We start from the raw sequence: 16,328 nt of genomic DNA, 5'->3' as shown, positions 1-16,328 counted from the left end.
AATTACTTGTTCCACTTCAGACCATGAAAATGTGTGTAATTTGAGACTTTAAAATGAAGTAACTAATGGTAATGAATTGGCATTGTATACATGATCTCCTTATTGTCTAATTAACGAAAATATATATTCTTTTTTTTTTCATAAGTGAATTTGGATAGAAAGTATCTAACAGGCTTGCTTGACATGGTTCACTCAGTTGAGCGTCGGTCGCGCTCCCCGAGTTCGGGGCGTGACAACTAGCTAAAGAATTAACTAATTTTAACAATTCAAAAGCAGAATATTAATAATTAACGAATGAAATGCTCTGATATATATATAAATCCATAAGTAACGCGATCTCCATAAATCCCAGAAATCCGGAGTCATAAGTACATGAGCAACTAGAATACTACAAACATGATCTGAAATGAAATACAACTGTTTGAGACAAGATAAACAGTAAAACAAACAAGGTGGAGACTCCATGGACTGCGAACACCGTGCAGCTCTACCTCAAGTTTTCTGAATAGATATGATACGAGCAGTCTTCTCTATTCGCTGCTAGGACCAACACCGGGATCTGCACAAGAAGTGCAGAAGTAAAATATGATTACAACTGACCCCATGTACTCAGCAAGTGCCGAGCCTAACCTCGACGAAGCAGTGACGTGGTTATGATAAGACACTCATTGTAAACCTGTACGAATAGTAAATAAAAGACAATAGAAATATAGAGAAAACGGATAAACTCATAGAACGAGACCCAAAGTTCAACTAACAGAAGGCCTCAGAATAACATCATCTCATAATCCTCATATCACAGTACAATATTTGAACACCACAGCTACAAACAGTCACAATACATCATACCCCGTTGCGGCGCGTAACCCGGTCCTAATATCATGTCAATATCTGTAGCGACGTGCAACCCGATCCCAATAGCATATCAATATCTTTTGCGGCATACAACCCGTTTCCTTTATCAATTTAGTTTCATTCTGTTGCGGCGCACAACCCGTTCCCAATATCAATTCACTATCATTAACAATTCAACACAACCAAATGCAAAATCCCAACACAAAAGACACTAAAGCGTATAAAACACCAAGGAATTAAAAGTCATTGAAAGAAAACAAATATTTTTAAAAGAATCTTTTCACTATCTGATACTTTAGTCCATACGTATATCTCATCCAATAGGTAAACTTTCTAATACTTTATGTATATGTGCATATAAATGTATGTGTATACACACACACATATACACAGACGCGCAAAGCATACCCACACACATATACATACTATATAAACCTTATAATCGGAACCGAAAGCTCAGTCAATCTATGCTTCCTGTATTATAGTTGTAGCCAACATACCCAACATGAATTTACTAAATGTGGTGCGTATGCCACTACACCTAAGTTATATCAGTTAGACACAAGTGCGGTGGGCGATTCTGAATGATCCAAATAAAATAGGTGTTGACCAAAAAATTTAGCATAAGAATGGTTTAGTGAGAGAACTTTTACTTTTCTTGTGCTATGGTGACCGTAAAGGGGAGTGTTGGCACATAATCCCTCCCTCCCTAACCTATTGGGGTGCAATCATTCGATAGATATACATCATCTCAACACTTCTATAGCTCCAGCCAGAAGGACTCTTCACACCATCAGAAGGATCTCCAACACCATCAGCACTTTCATGTTCCGCCAACAACAAAATCACACTATCTCATGGATCAGAAACTTATCATTTTTTATCAACTAACCAGCACTGAGAAAGATTTTATAGCTTCGATTTCTTAATTCTTACAATGCCTCTTTAGGTAATTATGAAGCACCCTTCCAATGATTCAACTTTTGCAGAGGATACACGAAGCTGGGGTAGAAGCAACTACACATAAAAGGCCTATTAGTTCGAGAGTTTATGTTAAAAAATATCTCATGTCCTTCGTGATTCTCTACCAGACTACAAACAACAAAAGTACACCATTGCTCTGACAAACCTTAAAAGGGGCAGTCCGGTGCACAAAGTATCCCACGTTCACGCAGGGTCCGGGGAAGAACCGTACCAAGAGGGTATAATGTAGGCAGACTACCCTAATGCAAGCATCAGTGGCTGATTCCATGGCTCGAACCCGTGACCTATAGGTCACATGGAGACAACTTAACCGTTGCTCTCACAAACCTTACTTCACCAATATTCAGAGACTGCGAAAAGTTTTGGGATGATGGTATTCTCAAAGAAACAGTTAATTATCCATCTTTCTTTCTTGAATCTTGCAAGTTTATCATCCAAATATGAGATACCATGTAATTTAGAGTTGAAACAAAATTATCTTTAATGAAAAATTCCTCCGGCAGTAAAAGATATATCAACCAGCTTTCCTGCTCATCATATAATCTAGATAGCCAAGCCAGGAAGGACACCAATCTTATAACGAGCCTACTAAATCAACACTAGCCATGCTGATGTATGCCATTAAAATGGTGACATATCCGACGATTTCTGCAAACAAAACCATTTTCCTTTTCCCGTAAACCAAGAAATGATTCAAGCATGAATAAGGCATATACTAGGAAAGATGCCTAATAATTGCTAATCCCCAAAAGGAAAAAATAAAACAGACAACTCAATGTGGTGCATTGTACATCTAAGATTCATTAAGCCAATGAAAACTAATAAAGTAAAACATCAAGCACAAACATCCATACCTATACGTTGTTCTCCCTGAGAAATTAAAGAGGAAATTAAGGTCAATGCTTAGTGAACCACTAGAGCAAAAAACATACATCACTAGTTTAAAAAAAAGCATTCTCTTAGAAATTTAACATGAGAAAAATTGAAAAACTTTTAAATGAGACTCATGAGTCATGAAACAAAAGTCCAATCTTGACCACCAGAATTTTAACTCCTGGTATGGGTTTGAAACTCATATATAAGATGAGGTTATATAGCATCAGCTTCTCATTCATTAGATATTAAAAACTTTTAAATTCCGGTACATGTGTGAGAATACTAGCTATCTCTCATAAGTTTCATAAACCTCTTTAACTTTGAGTCACTAATACAATCCTCCACAACCATTCTAAATCCTGAAAATCTAAACCGATTCAACAGAGAGGAAAACAATGTTACAAAATGAATTATTTTTTGTTTGATATTGAATGTTACAAAATGAAATTAAATAGCAAAAATCCAGTCATAGAGCATATGATGCAGGACCAAACTTCACTCCTTTTAATTGAGGTTTATATTCAGCCTATCATCTTTTTAGCATACTACCAAGTTATAGGACTTCTCAATCTGCAAATACATTCTAAGCCTCAGCATTTGTTTGTCCAAAGAATCTCTTTTATTCCTCCTCCTGCTCCTCATTTTCTTTTCAGTTCTCAGAGCCGACATCAACTACATCCAGAATATTTATAACTTTTTTGATAAATAACTACATCTGAATCCCCTTTGCTTTTCAGTAACATAAAACACCTTTACATAGCCCAACAAGCTTGCATTGCCTATCAAGACTCTAACTAGCCTAAAACTCAATGTTGTTTCAATTTAAGGCTCATCCAATGAAGTCCCAAATAAATCCCATCCTCTTTCAGTTAGCTTGAAACAAATTCATTGTCCCGTTGTTGCTACTATTTCAGATCCAAAACCAACTTGCTTCATAAAGAAAGACGATGTGCTGATTACCCACCAATCATTTAGGAGAAGGAGGCAGCAGGTTTCCAAGCATTGTTAATTGTAACATGACTAGGGCATGTTTGAGCATAGATCAGTATTTCAGTATTTACAAATGCTGAAGTTCAGTATTACTAGTTCGGGCAAGAGTATCTGCAAATACTGAACTTCAGTATTTGAACTAGAACTCTAGAAGTGAATTGTTGAAATCCTGATGTGTGGGTGTATTTCAAGTGATATATTGGTTTCCACTCACAATCTTCAACTTCGAAAAATTTCTTTTAACAAGTGAAGCTCACAACTTCAACTAATTTTGTTTTTAACTTTAACTTCAAATACTCTTTTCTCAACTTCAACTCAAATGCTCGTCCAAATGAGTACCAATTGTTCTGTAAAAGTAGCATGGGCTAGCCAGTTTTCGGACGGTCATTCAAAAATAGCTAGCGTTTGTCAAGTTATTGAAAAATAGCCACTATTTTGGTGCAACAGAGACCGATCCAGCATAATATACTGGAGTTCGGTGCACCTATGTATGAACTTTCGGCATATTAGCTGGAACTCCAACACGTGAAAAGTTCCAGCATAATATACTGGAGATTCGAGCACCTGTGTATGAATTTCCAGCATATTATACTGGACCGGTATACTTTGCTGAAACTCCAGTATATTATGCTGGAGTTCCAGTATACTTATGCTGGAACTCCATTATATTATGCTGGAGTTCCAGTATACTTATGCTGGAACTCCAGTATAATATACTGGAATATTTTCCGGATTTTGAACAGCATTTTCGTTAAGATTTATCTTTACATGAAAAGTGGATAAATTTCGATTACTTTTGAAAGTGTGGCTATTTTTGAATGACCACTTGTAAATTTGGCTATTTTTGAATTTCACCCAATTTTTTTTTATAGTACTCCTTCTAACTAGGGCGGTCAAATTTGGCCCAAGCCCAAATAATCCGCTCAACCCGCCCAAAGTTGGACTGGTTATTAACTCACTCATTTATTGAACTCAGTTTATCTTGACCAAACTCATCTTAACCCATTTAAAATTGGGCTAATTTTTAGCCCAAATTGATCCATGAGTACCTTTGCCAAAATATCTTAGAAATAGTTCTTTTTTGTTTGATATGTTATATATGACAATAACAAAAGAAAATTTTTTTTTTTTAGTAATTATACAATTCATAAGAAAATAACATATATTAATTAAAGTTTGGTAAGAGTTGGACGGGTTGGGCTATGACCCAAATTTTAGCCCATCTTGATCCAGTCTATCTCAACCCAAATAACTTTTGGGCGGGTCATTTGACCCGCATGACCAGCCCAAAATCGCTCCAACACGCTCATTTGACACCCCTACTCCTAACCACCTTACTAGTTGTAAAGTCACTTTAGAAGCCCATCTTGGTCCTCAAAGACAATGATCGTACGACTTTGAAACTGTTCTTTGGAGAACAAGATGGATGAGTTGTTACAAGTGGAGAAACAAAAAAGACTAGAAATTTTCTGTGCTTCAATGCATTAAGAGAAAGACCAAAGAATAAAAGGCATTTTATCTAACAAACTTGCGTAGTGCTTCATCTATTAGGTCCCTTGAATCAATTTCAAATGTTCAGCAGGAAAGTGATAGCCTAAGCTTGAAATAGGGAATTGGGTCACTTATCTATCCAAAAACCAATCAATCAATCAACGTCTCAATCCCAAACTAGTTTGGATTCACAATATACGTATCCTCCATATTCGCTCTATTCGGCCTCATTTCCTCCCTCACACCCGAGCCCTAAGCGGACTCATGATTTGAACTTTATGGGTTCCTGTTTAAAATTCTACCACGACTCATTTGACATGCTTGATTCGAAATCAATTATTTGTACTTATTTAGTTAAACTTTTTAGCACATACTCCCTCCGTTTCAGTTTATATGAACATATTTCCTTTTTGGTCCGTTCAAAAAAAAATGACCATTTTCTAAATTTGGAAACAATTTTGCTTAAACTTATAACAATATCCTTAATAATAAGCTTTTATAACCACACAAATACTCTGGGTCCCTTTTTTGACTTGTTTAGGACCACAAATTTCAAAAATCATCATTTTTTCTTAAATTTCGTGCAGTCAAACATGTTCACATAAATTGGAACGGAGGGAGTATACAAAGTCCTTAAATTACTACTCTAGTTTGACTTGACACGGAATTTAAGAAAAAAGAAAAACTTTTGAAACTTGTGGGGTAAAAGTTTTGTGGGGCCATAAGATTTGTGTGGTTATAAAAGCTTCTCGTTAAGGATAAAATTAATAAAATGAAGAGTTTAAAATTGAATTATTTCCAAATTTAGAGCGTGTCATTTATTCTGGAACAAACTAAAAAGGAAAGTAATTTGAAACAGGAGTAGTTCCGATGAACCCCTATGTTAAATAACCTTACACATTTAACACCAAACACAGGTGCCAGTGTAGGCAGTACCTAAAACAATAGGTCCCGGCAGAAGGAATAATTGGAGAAACATTTCAGTTCGTAGAATATTCGGAGACCCCCAATGAGATCTATAAATAGAGACTATTCTCGAAATGGGCTGCAATAAAAGAAAATGTAAGAGTACCTTTAGCCAGAGAGAGGAAGCAATAAAGACGAGAACTAAAGCCACAAAGAAGATCACTAGGCATCGTGGCTGTAATAGAAGTGACATCTCTTTGCCCATCTGTTTCTCCGCTTTTTCGTCTAAATAATCATTTGAAGATTGTTTTCAGTTATGTTCATCAACTGTCAACGAACTAAGCACCCCAAAACCGAAACTATCTGTAAATCTACTGGGAATTTATGTTTAAGGAATTGTATATGTTGCTTTAATGCAAGTACAGAGGAGCAGTGTCAGTGCACTCTCATAGCATTTGTTTTTTTTCCCCTTGTTTCTGCTTGTCGGGAAAATTTACTGTCAAACTTCTAAAAGGGTTTTTAAAAAAATAATTTTTGTGAGAAATAATTTGCGTTTAGCTAATTAATTTGAAAAGTACTTTTGAGCAATAATTAGTATTTGACCAAGCTTTTAAAAAGTATTTCTAAATGTATTTTTCTCAAAAGTATTTTTCAAAAAAGTGTTTCTGCTTCTACTCAAAAACACTTTTTTTCCTTAAAAAAACTTGGCCAAACACCTTAGAAGAAAAAAAACACTTTTGACAAAAAAAATACTTTTGGCCAAGAAAAAAACTTGGCCAAACAAACTATTAGTCAACTACTGACCAAGGTAATATATATATATATATATATATATATATATATATATATTAATTAAACAAAGAATATTAATTAAAATATTACAAATACTTTTAAGAATTAATATTCAAGTTTAAGTTCATTTTGAATTGTTTTGAAGTAGGTTCAGTGGTTCCACAAAATAAGAATCGAGAGCTGGGTGAAAAATAAAGAAGAATTGAGGGAAACAAATAGTTTTTGGAGTTAAGGGAATTAGATCAAACACTTGAAGTAGAATAATTTAATCTAAAAATATGAATATTGAATTTAAGTATTTATGAAGGAAGCTTTAATTTATTTATTAGATCAAGGAGGAATTGAATAGGAAGTTGATATGGTTAGAGGAGAGAGAGAGTAAAGGATTGTTTCAAAGAAGGGTTTAAGTGGAATGGGTAGAGTCGGGTAAATAGTTTGGAATAAATAGAGCGGGTAAATATTTTAGGTTGTGTGGATAATTATGAATTTATCCCATGTTAATATTCTTCATCGGGGTATATAAACTATAGAGTCAAGAATAAACAGTAATTTGCTGTCTTTTCGGCTATGTTGTTGCATAACTAGGAATCTCGCCAAGAGCATTCAAACTTTAAAGAGGTCCATAATTTTTCTTCAATGAAAGAGTGCACTAAATTTTTAATTAAACTATGCAGCATTTAGCTAAATCATAAAAAATACTTATACTAACAATTTTATAAGTCAAAACTAACATAAAAGAAGACAATAAAATAATATTACTAATTAAAGTAAGCGTAGGACCAAAGGAAAGAAAGAGTCAAAAGTTTGTAGTCTACAGAGATCTCTTTTTTATCAAAGAATTTTTTATATAGCTTGACTTTTAAAGTATAATATTTATTTAATAAATAATTTTTAATTGTAAAACTACTCTTAAGATTAGTTTTCTTTTTTTACATAATTTTTAAGTTTGAAGAGTTATTCACTAAGAAATTTTTAGGTTAAAAAGAGAATCAAATAGACCAATATCGTCTCCATATAGTAGTTCTAGTAAACAAAAATTGGCAGATACAAATGTTAACACAAGGATTCAAATTCGTGGACTGCACTTTACTTTGAACACATTGACAACTAGGCTACCTCTCTTAGTTATCTAAAAGATATTCAAAATATAATATATATTTATATAAAGTGGTATATAATCTATATACATAGTATAATTTTTCAACAAAGAGTGTCCGCTTGACCAACTTTGTCCCGATATAGCTACATCATTGGCTTGTTAATAGCACTACCTAACCAACTGTGCTGCAAGTGGGCTTATAGCGGTCATTAGTGGGCTAAGTTCACCACAAGCCAGTTTTAGGGGGTAAAGTTTATAAATAAACTTAGAAAGGAATTTGTCTTGAACTTTTGACCTTTGGACCAGATCATTTGCCCAATGAGCAACACTTCAAATTTAATGGGTAAAACTTGCGGTCTGCTCCAAAAATCAAAAGTTAAAGACAACCACCCCTTATGATGTCATGTTCCTGCCATTTTTTGAGTTTTAAGATTGTCATTTAAAAAATATTTGTATCTGCAAAGTATTTAGAAAATAGTCACAATTAATCTAAGTGGCAGAAATCTTTTTTTTCTTGAATCGTAGGTTACTGTCCTAAAGCTTAAGCTATAAAGTTTGAACTTCAAGATAGCGTCCTTAAGTTTGACTTTAGTATTTGTAAAATTTTAACTGCTCTTGATTGAATTGTCCCGAAGTTAATAATACTTGTTTAGGAATTTTTTTGTGTAAATGTTTGAGTATTCATATGCGATATAATTTCTCTCAATTTGCATAAACTGAAATAAAATAGAAAATTCTTCTTTTTAATTTTTAAGCAAGCTATTAAATATAATTAAAAAAACTTAAACCAAAATTAAGCAAATTTCGAAAGGAAATAAAATGTATATAAACAGGGACTTCATCACCTCACGGTGCTACAAATTTCAAGTAACAACAAATCATGCATCTCAGCATCTGAAACAACTCTTTCCTCGATCATTTTTATGAAGCATAGGAAATGGAGACACAACGGAGTGATTTAAACTAGTAGAAGAAGCGCAAAAGAAAGAAAGAAAGAAAGAAAGAAAGGAAGGAGTGATTCTCTGTGGCTTTTTAGAGATGAATATATTTAAATGCATTGCGAATGCTGGCTATGTTTTAAACAACAATCGCTTTTTTTTTTTTCCAATTAAACGGTTATTCTCATTTGTCAAGACATTGGGCTAGTGGAAGACAAGCAGAGGCGGATCCAGGATTTGTTAGCTACGGATGCCACTATTTTAAAGCAATCCGACCACTAGTGAAGGAGATAATATTAGGGTGTATATTTAGTCGATTCGATCCGTTTTTCGTTAATTCGGTTCGATTAGATCCATTTTAAATTAATTGAATTTAATTTGAAAGATTTTTTATGCATAAATGGATACGTAATATGCTTCTTCGATCTACATATAGTTGATTAACACCACGTCTTTGATGCATCACTCTAAAAAATTTAAAAATTAATAAAATAATATTAGATGGGCAACATAGAAAATTATAAAAATTATATCCAAATAAAAATTGAAGATAAAAAAATAAAGGAAGAAACATACAATTTAAATAAATAATAAAAATGGAATTGCACAAAAAAGTGAATAACAAAGATGAAAAAAATGAATGAAATTAAGAAAATGAGCATAAAGAAGAGAAAATAAAGGTAACAAAGGGAACAGCTAACAACCTAACAACCCAGCGAGACTCGATCCTCGGTATTGGATATGGGATTTCAACACCTTAGCCAGGGCACCTTCAGTCATTTTATTGCATGGGGTGCCACTCATTATATATGTAGGATAGTTTGAGGAAAATACTAGTATATGTATAAAATTTATCTGAGTGACCGGGTGGCGTGCCACCCCCAATCCAATACATAGATCCGCCCCTGAAGACAAGGCATTAAATAGAGGAAAAATCAGAAATACTGATTTAGAATTAGTAATTGAAAATTAGTCACAGTTTCAAAAGTAATCAAAATTTAGCCACTTCTTCATTTAAAAATAAAATCTAAAAAGAAAACACCTTTAAAAGTCCAAAATAATTCCAGTCTAATATGCTGGAGTTCGAATTTTTTACGTATGAAATTCCAAAATAATATGCTGGAGTTCCAACATAATATGCTGAAAGTTTGTATGCAAGAACTCCATAACCCAACATATTATGGAACTTTTCGTGTTTGCAGCTAGTGTGACAACCCAACAGGTCTTTTTGAGTACTAGCTTTAATTTTTATGTTCTTAGACCTCTCATAGCTTCATTTGATATTTCTTGATTTGTGTGTGTGGTCCGTATCGCTTTTCGGAAAGTTTTTACGTAAAATTTTGAAGAAAATATGATTTTTGACTTAAAATGAGGCTAAAGTTGACCACGGTCAACATTTTTGGTAAACGATCTCGGATCAATATTTTGACGATTCTGGTATATTCGTATGATATTTTTGGACTTGTACGCACGTTTGGTTGGGGTCCGGGGTGATACGAGCGCATTATGTGGAAACTTGTGAAAATTAAGTTTTCAAGTTGAAATCTTGAGTTTTGACGATCGATTCTTGTTAATTGATGTTATTTTGATGATTTGAGTTAGCAAGCGAGTTTGTATAATGCTACTTACAATTGTGTGCATATTCGGTTTGGAGCCCGAGGGGCTCGAGTGGGTTTCAGATGCATTGCAGAATGATTTTGGGATTGTTGGTGCAAGGCTGCAGATATCGCATTTGCAAGAATGGCTCGCATTTGCGAGCCTCGCTTTTCCAATCAAATGATCGCATTTGCGAAAATGAGCTGGGGGGCTGGTGCTTTGCTTTTGCGAAGAATAGTTCGCTTTTGCGAGCTGAGCTGAGACCGCATTTGCAATCTCAGAGTAGCATTTACGACACGGTGCCTAGGGAGTCAGCTTCGCATTTGTGAAGCATTTGTGCGCATTTGCGATGGAGAGAACTTCGCATTTGCGAAGGGTATGTCGCATTTGCAACATCAGTGGGTCCGAAAGCGACCAGTGTTTCGCATTTGCGGACATCGCAACTCCGAATAAGAGTTCGCAATTGCGACATCTGCAACTGGGTAAAAAACGAAAATATCGGGACTTAGCACATTTTACACTATTTTTCAACCCTAAACACTCTAGAGGCGATTTTTAAAGAGGATTTCCTTCCCAAAATCATTTGTAAGAACCTTTTAACTAGTTTTCAATAAATTTCAACTACTTTTCACATGAATTTCTAATATCAAATATATGAATTTTAAGGTAGATTTTAGGGATTTTGGGTAGAATTTAGAAATTTTGTATTGGTGATCTGTCGAGGTTTGTGAATACGAGGTATTAGTTATTCTCTGTTTGGTATTGGTAGTTCCTTGATGTTCTATACGCTTTATTTCCTTTTGTGCTGAGATTACGAAATTTGGTGGTGTTGAGTTGTTCATGTTAATGAGTTGATATTGGAAACGGGTTGCGCCACAACAGTATTGAAATGAATTGATAATGGGAATGGGTTGCGCGCCACAACTGATATTGATATGATATTAGAATCGGGTTGCACGCCGCAACAGATATTTTGATAAATGTTAGGATCGGGTTGCGCGCCGCAGTTGAGTATGATGTGTTGTATCGTTTGTAGTTGTGGTTCTCTATTTTCTTTATGGTGATATGAGGTTATAAGATTATGTGTATTCTGGATGAGTTTACTTGTTTTCTCTATATTTCTGATGTATATCATCTATTATTCGTACATGTTTATAGTGAGTGTCTTCTCTTAGCCTCATCACTACTTCGTTGAGGTTAGGCTCGATACTTACAGAGTACATGGGGTCGGTTGTACTCATACTATACTTCTGTACTTCTTGTACAGATTTCGGAGTTGGTTCTAGCGGTGCATAGGGGAGATTGCTCGGATTCGACTCATTTAGGAGACTTGAGGTAGAGCTGCACAGCGTTCGCAGTCCTTGAAGTCCCTTTCTATCTTGTTTTACTGTTTACTTTGTTTCAAACAGATGTATTTCATTCAGACCATATTTATCGTATTCTAGTTGCTCATGTACTTGTGACTCCGAATTTCTGGGATTAGTTTAGATTGCCTTACTTTTGGTATCTATCTCATGTATTTCAGAGTTTATCAATCGTTAACTATTACTGTTCTGCTTTTAAATTGTTAAAAATAATTAATTAATTAGATGATTGTTGCTTGCCTAGCAATTGGATGTTAGGCGCCATCATGGCCTCATGGTCAGAATTTCGGGTCGTGAAAAATTGGTATCAGAGCACTAGGTTGCCTAGGTCTCACGAGTCATAAGCAAGCTTAGTGGAGTCTGGAGTATCGATACGGAGACATTTGTACTTATCTTCTAGAGGCTATAGGGCTTTAGGAAATATCACTTCTTTCTTTCTCTATCGTGTGAATTTATTTTATCACTGAAGTTTGAATTATTATATTCTTGTTCTCTCACATATGGTGAGGACACGCACAACATCCACATCCGATCAGGAGCCAGAGCCCCAGGTTGCAGCCACTGCCAAGGGTAGAGGCCGAGGTAGAGCTAGAGCCAGAGCTCCGCCTAGAGCCCGCGCAGCAGCACCTATTGTAGAGCCTCAGATTGAACAGGAGGAGGAGATCCCTGCTCCAGCCGGGCTAGTTGGACTAGATCAGGTCCCATAGGGGTTCATTACCACCCCCGTACTTCAGGATGCCCTAGTCTTCTTAGTGGGCCTTATGGAGAGCGTGGCCCAGGCCGGTGTCCTTCCTGTAGCACCAGCCGTCTCTCAGGCATGGGGAGGAGCCCAGACTCCCGCTACTCACACTCCAGAGCAAATGACTCACATATATTAGACTTGGATAGTTCCAATAGTTGGAGCAGCTTAACCTATTATTGCTACACAGTCTGGGGAGGGTCACGCAATGTCATCAGAAGGAATGAAGAGGTTGGACAGATTTACCAAGCTATTTGCTATTCATTTTGGTTGTATACCTTTTGAGGACCCCTAGGATTTCTTGGGCCGTTTCCATTAGGTACTGCACAACATGGGTATAGTGGAGTCCAATGGAGTTGACTTTATAGTGTTTCAGATGCACGGCTCCGCCAAGAGGTGGTGGCAGGAGTATGTTCGGGGCAGACCGGCAAGTTCACCTTCACTCACTTGGGATTAGGTCTTACAACTATTCTTGGAGAAGTTCATCCCCTTTACTCAGAAAGATGATCTATGCAACCAGTTTGAGCGCCTACAATAGGGTATCATGACTGTTACCCAATATGAGACCAGATTTGTAGATCTATCACGCCATGGAGCTATCTTGATCCCCATTGAGAGGGATAAGGTGAGGAAATTTATAGATGGCCTTACTTATGGTATCAGGTTGCATATGGCCAGAGAGACTGAGGATGATATTTCTTTTACTCGGGTTGTAGAGATTGTTAGGCGAATCAAAAGGATTCATGGTCAAGGCAGAGATGCAGCATATGAGAAGAGGCCTTATCATTTTGGTGGTTTCAGTGGTGCCTCATCTGGAGGCAGGGGTTCATTTGGAAGAGGCCATCCTACCAGGCTGATTCAGTCCGCACTACAGGTGTCTCATGGTTCTTCAGGTGGTCACAATGCATATGGGTCTCGCTTCGAGTAGCAAGTATTCAGTGCACCTTCAGCTACTATAAGTGCACTACCGCTATAGAGTTACTATGGTGGTCATTCGGGTCATCAGGGACCGTCTTAAACTCAACAGTTCTGCCAACCGCGGGGGTGTTTTGAGTGCAACGATGCATGTCATATCAGGAGGTACTGCCCTAGGTTGAGGAGCAGCAGATCACATCAGAGTATTCGTGCCATGATTCCAGCACCGGTTGCTCTACCACCTTCTCAGCCAGCTAGAGGCGGGGGTCAGGTAGCCCGAGGTAGTAGTCAGGCCATTAGAGGTAGAGGCCAGCTAGTTAGAGGTCATCCGAGAGATGGAGGTCTGAGTGGTGGGGCTCAACCTTGTTTCTATGCATTCCCAACTAGACCTGAGGCAGAGTCGTCTGATCCGGTCATCATAGGTATTGTTCCTGTTTGCCATAGAGATGTAACAGTTTTACTTGATCCGAGTTTTACTTATTCGTATGTGTAATCCTAGTTTGCTTCAGATTTGGATATGTTTCGTGATTCGTTGAGTGATCCTATTTATGTGTCTATGCCTGTTGGGGATTCGATTATGGTAGACCGTGTTTATCGCTCATGTGTGGCCTCTATCGGGGGTTATGAAACTAGGGTAGACCTTCTGTTACTCAGTATGGTGGACTTTAACGTGATTTTGGGTATGGATTGGTTGCGACTATACCACTCTATCTTAGATTCTCACGCCAAGACTATGACATTAGCCATGTCGGGGTTGTCTCGGTTGGAGTGGAAAGGGACTCATGATCATTCTACTAGCAGGGTCATTTCATATGTGAAGGCTCGGCATATGGTCGAGAAGGGGTTTCTGGCGTATTTGGCCTATATCCATGATTCTAGTGCAGAGGTTCCTTCCATGGATTCAGTTTCAGTTTTGCGTGAGTTCCTAGAGGTGTTTCTTATAGATTTGTTGGGATGGTCCCCGACAGAGATATCGACTTCTGCATTGACTTGGTTCTGAGCACCCAGCTCATTTCTATTCTACCATACCATATGACCTCAGTTGAGTTGAAAGAGTTGAAGGAGCAGTTGCAGGATTTGCTAGACAAGGGATTCATTAGACCTAGTCTCTCGCCTTGGGGTGCACCAGTGTTGTTTGTGAAGAAGAAAGACGACTCTATGAGGATGTGTATTGACTACGGGAAGCAAAACAAGGTCACTATCAGGAACAAGTATCCGTTGCCGAGGATTGATGACTTATTTGACCAGTTTCAGGGTACAGGTGTTTTCCAAGATTGATTTGAGGTCTGACTACCATCAGGTGAAGATTAGGACATTGGATGTCCCTAAAACAGCTTTTCGAACTCGATATGGTCACTATGAGCTATTTGTGATGTCTTTTGGCTTGACTAATGCCCAACAACCTTTATGGATTAGATGAACCGGGTGTTCAAGCCTTATCTAGATTCATTAGTGATTGTCTTCATTGATGATATTATGGTTTACTCCCGCAGTTGAGAGGAGCATGAGCAACATCTCCGGATCGTACTTCAGACTTTGAGGGATCGTCAGTTATATGCCAAGTTTTTGAAGTGTGAGTTCTGGTTGGACTCGGTTGCCTTTTTAGGCCATGTTGTATCTTTCAAGGGCATCAAGGTGGATCCTAAGAAGATTGAGGCAGTTCAAAACTGGCCTAGACCTACTTTAGCTATAGAGATTTAGAGCTTCTTGGGTTTGGCGGGTTATTATCGCTGGTTCGTAGAGGGATTTTTTAATCTATCTCAACCTTATTGACCAAGTTGATCCAGAAAGGTGCTCTTTTCAGATGGTCCGACGAGTGTGAGGTGATATTTCAGAAACTCAAGACTGCATTGACTACAACCTCAACGTTGGTATTGCCTACAGGTTTAGGATCTTACACAGTGTATTGTGATGCTTTGCGTATTGGGCTTGGCGCTGTGTTGATGCAGGATGGTAGGGTGATTGCCTATGCATCATGGAAGTTGAAGGTTCATGAGAAGAATTACCCTGTGCATGACTTAAAGTTGGTAGCCATTGTTCCATACTGAAGATTTGGAGGCACTATCTATACGATGTTCTATGTGAAGTCTATACCGACCATCGGAGTCTCCAGCACCTGTTCAAGCTGTAAGACCTTAATTTAGGGTAGTAGAGATGGTTAGAGTTGTTGAAAGACTATGATATCACCATATTATATCATTCGGCGAAGGCCACTAGCTATGGATGTTCATGCCTTGGCCAATCAATTTGTGAAATTGGATGTTTGAGAGCCTAGTTGAGTTCTTGCTTGTATTGTGGCATAGTCATCATTGTTAGAGTATATCAAGGCTCGCTAGTTTGATGATCCTCACTTGTTGGTGTTGAAGGATACGATGCAGCAGGATGGTGCTAAGGAAGTTGTGATTGATGAATGTTGATGGGTTGAGGGAGTTGATCCTTGAGGAGGCTCACATTACGCGCTATTCCTTTCACCCAGGTGTTACGAAGATGTACCGTGACTTGAAACAACACTACTCGTCGCGAAGGATGAAGAAAGATATTGTTGCTTATGTCTCTCGGTGTTTGAATTGTCAACAGGTGAAGTACGAGCATCAGAAATTGGGTGGGTTGACTCAGAGATTGGAGATACCGGAGTCGATGTGGGAGGCATCACTATGGATTTTGTGGTAGGCTTACAACGAACCTTGAGGAAATATGACACTGTCTGGGTTATTGTGGACCAGTTGACTAAGTCCGCACACTTTATTCCGATGACGACTTCCTATTCTTCAGAACGATTCGCT

The 16,328-nt window shown here is 37.4% G+C and overlaps 1 long non-coding RNA gene across 1 annotated transcript; it reads right to left on the bottom strand.

Annotated features, from left to right (window-relative positions):
- Window positions 1-316: 316 nt before the first annotated feature.
- Window positions 317-6,577, bottom strand: LOC142180228 (uncharacterized). Its single transcript, XR_012708393.1, has 2 exons — window positions 6,269-6,577; window positions 317-559 (listed from the first exon to the last, which is right to left on the bottom strand). It is a non-coding gene; the product is annotated as an uncharacterized LOC142180228 (long non-coding RNA).
- Window positions 6,578-16,328: the final 9,751 nt, after the last annotated feature.

The sequence above is a fragment of the Nicotiana tabacum genome, chromosome 4 (assembly GCF_000715075.1).
Source record: "Nicotiana tabacum cultivar K326 chromosome 4, ASM71507v2, whole genome shotgun sequence".
NCBI lineage: Eukaryota > Viridiplantae > Streptophyta > Magnoliopsida > Solanales > Solanaceae > Nicotiana > Nicotiana tabacum.
Note: the sequence above shows the minus strand (reverse complement) of the source record. Positions and strands in the feature narration are given on the sequence as shown.